Genomic DNA, 7,766 nt, shown 5'->3' on the forward strand with positions numbered 1-7,766 from the left:
TGTCGATTATTCCTTGGATTTCTTTAAGCATTCTAGTATCGTCAGCAAAGCTTGCAAGGATTGAATACCTGATATTATCATCAATATCAGAAATCATCAGAAGAAACAAAATTGGCCCAAGTACTGTTCCTTGAGGTACTCCTGATATGACAGGGGCACTTTCGGATTTGAAGCCATTTACAACAACAGATTGTTTTCTGCCTTTCAAAAACGATTCAATCCATCGCAATAGCTTTCCTTTGATCCCGAGCTGAGACAATTTATGTAACAAAATTGCATGATCAACTTTGTCGAACGCCTTACTGAAGTCCAAATAAATTGTGTCGACATTAATACCTCTCTCAAGGTATGATAGTATTGTATCATAATGTTCAAGAAGTTGACTCAAACAAGATCTACCTTGTCGAAAGCCATGTTGGGAGTCATTAAAAATGTTATTCTCTTCTAGATAATTAACAATGTTTTTTCGCACAATCTTTTCAAAGGTTTTCATTATGTGCGAGGTTAGTGACACTGGCCGGTAATTTTGGGCTTCACCTTGGTCCCCACCTTTGTAAATAGGAATGATATGACTGTCTTTGAAGAGATGTGGTGTTACCCCGTTACCAAAACACTCTCCAGATTGAACAAAAAGGACTTGAGAAAAATTGCAGAAAAACCATTGGGTCCTGGTGCTGCATTTTTGGATATTGTTCTAATCTCCCCAACAAAGTCCTCTTTCGTAAAATCAATATCAGTCAAAACAAAATAACTGTCTTTATCATTATATTTTGCGTTTTCGAGTGGTGTACTGAAGACTGATTGGTACTGTTTTTGAAGAATGTCTGCCATTTTTTTACTGTCAGACACAATTGTTTGTTGTTTTATCTATTAAAGGACCAATTCTAGCTTTGGTCTTACTATGTCTTTTAGCATAAGAAAAGAAATATTTTGGATTTAGTTTGATCGCTTCACACGCTTTCTTTTCTGCAGTTTAGTACTCTTCCTGTATGAGGTTTGTAATTGTTTTTCAATATCAACAAGTTGGGTTTTGATTTTTTTGATCTGAAAACAGTTTCTTGCCAAGATGAATCGTTTTTCTAGCTTAGAACGCCTCCTCGTAAGAATCCTCCTTTCTCTCGGAATTCTTTTATTTTTGTTTGTTTTGTAAGGTTTCCTAATTGGAACAAATTTTTCTACAATTCTTTCGCATATTTTCAACAGTTTTTCAAATTTTTCTACAGATTTTAATTCATAAAACTCATTGTCCCAGTCAATTTGAGACAGTTCATTTTTTACAGATTCCCAGGCAATTTCTTTGTGATAGAAATTGAATTTTCAAATGAGTTACTTGGAATTCTGTTGTTTGTTTCAGTTACTGCTTCTATAGTTTTATGAATGTTAATATTTACAGATGAATGGTGCGTTATGTTTGGGTTCGTTGGGATGCACGAGTAGCTATGTACTAATTCACGGTTGTTTGTCCATACTAAGTCAAGTATATTGCCATCTTTATGTGTTTCCTTAAGGATACACTGTTGTAAGGTAAATTCATTTGCAAGTTCTCTTAACAGATATAAACATTGCTTCTCATCACTAGAAGCTCCTTTTGTAGAACTCCCACAAGGCCAGGATGCATGTGGAAGGTTGAAATCTCCTAGCAAGAATATGTCTGGTAAGGTATTTTCCGCAAAAGTATTGAAAGTATCTCTCATCTTTTTTAATATTTCAGAAAATTCTTTCGAGGTTGATGGATGACCGTGAGATGAGTCATCTGGTTGTCGATAAGTAACAGATATCAATATGTTTAATTTCTTGGAGTGAACAATTAGCACTTCATTCACACCGTTTGAATACTGCAACACTGGTTTAAAGGTTGAACTGATGTCTTTTCTAAGGTAAAGTGCTACTCCTCCACTGTGTCGACCATATTTCTTTTTGGTTCATGATCTATCAGCTCTAATTATGAAGTAGTCGTTAATTTCAACTTCTGCATCCTTGTGATCAGCAAGCCACGTCTCAGTTAGAGCGATGAAAAGTGAATTTTTCTCATGTAAAATATCACTTACAAATGGAACAGATGATTGGACAGTTAATGGTTTTAGTCCTTGAATGTTGAGTAGCGTGAATGATTCTAAGCTTGCATCATATGCTGGTTGTGCATGTGGTGTTGAAAGATTGGTGGTGGTTGAGGTTGATTTTTGTTCATCTCTGCAAACTTTTTGTTCATTGTCTGTAAAATCTCGTTTTTCAGATTTTGGATGAGTATTAGAAAATCCCTCTCTTTATCACTAGCATCAGGAATTTTGCCAGAGTCTCTCAAATTTGTATCTTTCCTGTATTTTAACGAATTCTCAGTTAGTGTTCCCTTGACATGTACAAATTTGCACGATTTGTCAAGACATTTTTTGTATTTGATAGAGTTGGAACACATCCTTGGGTGGAAAAATTTACAGTTTTTCCCTTCATTACATCCCCTTGGTTTTTTATTTCCATGTCTCAGAAGTTTTTTACAAGCTTGGGGGTGCTTGTACTGACATTTTTTACCTTTTATACCAAACTGACAGTTCCCTCTCAAATAATATTTGCACATTATATCCTTCTTCTCCTTTGGATGCTCAGTACCAATATATAAATGTTGCTCGGCTTCTCTGGCATTTTCGGGTTCATTGCTTTGAGTATTTAGTGAAATTTGAGCTACTACTTTTGAGAAGTTCTTGTCGATAACATTAAGTTCACAACTCTGGCAGATATAGTGGAAGCCTGGTATTGATTTAAAGAATAGCCTGGGCAAACCTTTGTCGTCAAGTAATTTAAATTCTGAAAGGATTTTGCTATAGCATTCACGATGAACTTCTTGTCCACAACTTTCACAGCAAAGAAATGGTTGACTTCCATGTTTGAATCTATATTGTTCATTGCATATCTGACATATATCAGGAAAGAATGATTTTACTTTAACAATAAGCATGTCGATTGCATCATCTTTCAAGACTTTTTCAGTTATTTCTTGGTTTGGACCCAAATAAATCAAAGTCTTCAGGATATCGTCCTTTTTAACTTTTTGGATGATTAATTTAATCTTTGACGATGGAATGGATGGATCGTAAAGTTATATCAGGTGCATTAGCACAGAGTTCTGCAATAACTATTGGTCTATTCAGTTAGTCACCATTACGCATTAGCGTCCCAGCGAAATGCCTATCAAATATTAATGGTGCGAAAGCACTTAATTGACTCACAAGCAAAAAAATGTGCCGCAAAACTTTTTAAAAATCTAATAATGTTCTACTGTCAACTGCCAGTGTGGCTCGAATCCTTCAGACCCTTGGTTAGAAAAAGCTATACCTGTTTACTTTTTTCTTGCCAGATTCAACAAGCCATCAACCAACAAAATTAATACTGACATGAAATAATTCACACAACCTTTCCACTAGACACTTCTAAATTATCTGCCATCAACATTATGAAGATGTTCCGAAATTAACCAATCGGATTTACAATCGGAATTCCTCTGGGAGTTAGCGAGTCGGGAAATGTAAAGTTACGTAATAAGAAAATACTGTTTTTCCGGGGGTTACACGTGTAAAAAAAATTGAAACGGTTTATTTTTTTCTTCGTTGTATATTTAAGTTTCCGTTATCGAAATTCTAGAAATGCTAATTTGTAGACCATATTAGAAAATGTTTATATATTTCGCAAAATAAACACTTACAAAAATATATTACTTAATATTTTTACCCCCGCATTTTAAAAGCCTCTTCTGTGGGCGTGATATCAGGCGGAGACAAAGTGCCCTCATCGTAAGATTCTCGGGTCCTCTTATACACTGTTTAGGAGTCTCGCCTCCTCCACCGTGATAACGGAGGTAAAAATGCGCACTTTAGTACTGTGGAAGGTTAGAGGAATGTAAACCTTAAAAACTATCAATTTTCTGGGAAAAACCTTGAAAACCTTGAAAAATTGTTAAAAACCTTGAAAAGCACTATCCAGTCGTTTGCATGCCAAAGGTTTTGTCTAAAAACCTTGAAAAACCACTTAAGAATGACCAAAAAAACCTTGAAAACCTTGAAAATCCCGAAAAAAAATCTGTAGACACCCTGCCAACTAACTGTTATAAAAAAATGTTTACAAACATTCCTTCTCCAAGTTGAACGATAAACTATTGCAAGGACTCTCAAAACGAAACATCTAACAAGATGGCTATAATGTCAAGATGTCCTAAGATGTCAATTAATGTGATCAAAAAAGTGTGAGTTGTAAAAATTATTACCTCTATTATTCTGAATCTGTTGCTCGTGTTTAAAACGTTAACAATTTATGTAAAAAAAATTATGTTTTGTATTAGAAGCACAAGAACTTTGAAAGACCCCATCGGATTTAGACAGGGCTGTTAGATTTAGGACCACTCATGGTATGGAGTCTGCTTAGCACAAACCACTTAAATATTATGTTATGTATCCAATGATTTTCAATTTTTTAGCTCTTTAAGTAGTGCTACATTGAATTACCGTAAATAACCAATTAAGCGCCCGGCTGGATTAGCCGCCCCTGCCCAAATAAGCGCCCCCTCTGAATAATCTTTTTTCAATAAGCGCCCCAGCTTGATTAGCCGCCCCCTTGTAGAAGGGAGGCGCTTATTTGGGTCACTAAAAACCGAAAGGGGCGTTTTTTAGAACAAATGAAAAAATAACCATAACCACATTTTGCTATGACTTTTCTCTTTTTAATAAAGATATTGAAGATAATATAACTGAATATAATTATAATTGTAATGTCTATATAAATGAAAAGAAGGAATGAAAGAGATATTGCAATTTTGAAAATAATTTAATTAGCGCCCCTGCTTGAATAAGCGCCCCCTCAAAAAGTTGATTTTTGGACCTACCCTGGTGGAGGTCCTATAAATTAACCTGTGTTTGTTCGTCCGTTCGTCCGTCTGTTCGTTCTTCTGTTACCAACTTTTCTCAGGATTGAATCATAGGAATCTTTAGATTTTTGGTACAAAGGTGCAAAATGGTGGTGGCCAAAATGTGACGGAGCAAATTTGGGCTAAAAAACGGGTTTTTTGGACTTTGTGAAAAATTTGATCATTAATTTTTTCCAATTTTTTGCATGAAAGTAGGGTACCATCATAGGTAAAAGATTGCTCAAGCAGAATTTTGCAAAAAAGATTTGTTGGCTCAAACAACGTATGTTTATCTATAAGAATCACTATTAATAAGCATACAATGTTCTTAGTCAAATTACTCAATTTTTTATGAGATAGATGTTTCTTTTGCTCATGAGGGCTTACTTTTGAAGAATATGTGTGTTTAGACAGGAAATTTTAGTTGCTTGGCGTGTTCTTACAGAAAAACTGGCCAAATTCGATATTTTTTTATAAGCACATTATCAATGTTAATGTGTGTTAATGTGTATATTCTTTAAAGTGTACAAAAATGTACTAGCTTTAAAGCTAATAGAGTTCGACTGCCTATTTTACAAAATGAATCATTCATCACCATCTGTTGATGCCCAATCGCTGACGATTTCTTCTGTAGAGTATTTTGGTTTATAATTTGAAGATATTTTTGTTTGGTTTTTTAATTTTTTAACGATTCATAGTTTCGATCCAGGTCTTCGTCATTGGTACATCTTGAAGGCGTGCAAGCTTGAGGTGGTGAGGCTGCTTCGAAAGGCTGATCTGTATCCATTTTGATGTTATTTTCATGAATTTTGATGTTTTTGTTTGTTTTCAGCCATTTTTCCGAAGAGCGTTGCAAAAGCGTCTTATCTAATTGACAACAAATAAAAACTCAATTACTTAGGTATTAGCTTTTCTAAGGCGCCAGTTGAAGTCTTTATTGTTATAGTCTTTGTTAAGTTTCTTTGCTTGTTCGTGCATCTCCTTTATCTTTTTCCGTTCGTTGATTGTGAAATCTTCCGTGATACTTACCTGAAAGAAACAAGTTTCTTTCAGCATGTGTAAATTCTTCATGATAAGATCTTTGTCAGGCTGACTTTGTAGGGTGACTTTAAGAGAACGGCCATTTTTTGTTTTTCTGTTTCCTAATCTGTGGTGAGTAACATTTATTTCTGGAACATTGATGTCCTCCAGAAGTTCTCGGAACCGAAATATGTCATATTTTTCCCACTTTCTTCTTTTTCCTTATCTGGGCCTGAATATTCGAGAAACCCACGAACGATGATATTCAGTTTTCTAGAGTCTATGTCTTTCTTTTCACTTTCTTCCTTCCGTTTTTGTTGTTCGGCAGATCTTATGTCTTCTTTGTGCTTTTTAGTAATTTCGGCGTATGTTTTCTTTGATGTCTCCGTCATTACTTCTGTTGTGTGCTTGATTTCTTCCTTTATCATGGTTCTTGTCTTTTATTCCATTTCTTGTAGTTTTCCTGCCAGAAAAATTTTGAGATCATTTTTGATGGAATCACGGGTTTTGGTGTTGGTGTTGACCTCATTGTTCAGTTTTTGTATGACGTCGTCTTTCTTTTTAAGTTCATTTTGCATCATAATGTTGAGTGTTTTTCCCCACTTTATTTCTTAGGTTCTTCGTTATTCGGACGCAGTTTGAACATAAGTAATGATCTTTATAGGATGTCACAAATATTTGTAGTTGATACAAAGGTAACTGTGTGCACTCATAATGAACTGATCTTTTACATTTTTTGCATTCCAAGCGATCCAGGTCTTCGTCATTGGTACATCTTGAAGGCTTGCAAGCTTGAGGTGGTGAGGCTGCTTCGAAAGGCTGATCTTTATCCATTTTGATGTTATTTTCATGAATTTTGATGTTTTTGTTTGTTTTCAGCCATTTTTCCGAAGAGCGTTGCAAAAGCGTCTTATCTAATTGACAACAAATAAAAACTCAATTACTTAGGTATTAGCTTTTCTCGAGATTGGCTCTTTCATTCTTTATGATATTTTTGCACAAAGATGCATAACCATAAACCTTCGAATGTGACGGAGCCCGAATTTCAAAAAAATTTGGGCAAATTTGGGCCAAAAAACGGCTAAAAAACGGGTTTTTGGACTATATTGGATCATTGTTTTTTTCCGATTTTTCGCATGAAAGTAGGTAAAAGATGGCTCAAGCAGATTTTTGTAAAAAAATAATATTCGGGCTCAAAAAACGCATTTTTATCTATAAGAATCACTATTAATAAGCATACATCAATGTTCTTAGCAGAATTACTCAATTTTTTGATGAGATAGATGTCTTTTTTGCTCACGAAGTTTTGAATATGAAAGAATATTTCAAGAGCATGAAATTTTGGTTTCTAAACATTTTTTTATAAGAAACAAACGACTAATTTTAATAGATCGTCACTATTTGTGTTCTGAATGATTGTTTAATGTTCTGAATGTGTTCATTATGATCTTAAACATTCCATGGAGTTTGCTTATGCGCAAACCACTCAAACAGAACTAGGTATATAGTAATTCCTATTTTATTTTTTGATATCATGCAGTGATTTATTATCTAAAAACACTGTGGAGTCTTGATTATAAACTTTAAAAAATATATTGAAATATAGTTAAATATTCTTAACATATTCTTATCTTTTTTTAGACTTGACAATTTTACAAACATGAGAAATGATCAATTTGGACTTTTGAATGAACATTTGGAACTAAAATTACATTTCTGGCTCAAAGTTTAAATTCAAGTCTAACAAAGAAAGAAGTTTTTTTCTGTTCACCAAATACAAAATGACTGTATTATCAAATTCTGTAAAACTCACCCTTTATGCCTTTAAGAAAATTGATTATTTCTACTAATTCTTTCA

The sequence above is a fragment of the Clytia hemisphaerica genome, unplaced genomic scaffold, assembly GCF_902728285.1.
Source record: "Clytia hemisphaerica strain Z4C2 unplaced genomic scaffold, Clytia hemisphaerica genome assembly, whole genome shotgun sequence".
NCBI lineage: Eukaryota > Metazoa > Cnidaria > Hydrozoa > Leptothecata > Clytiidae > Clytia > Clytia hemisphaerica.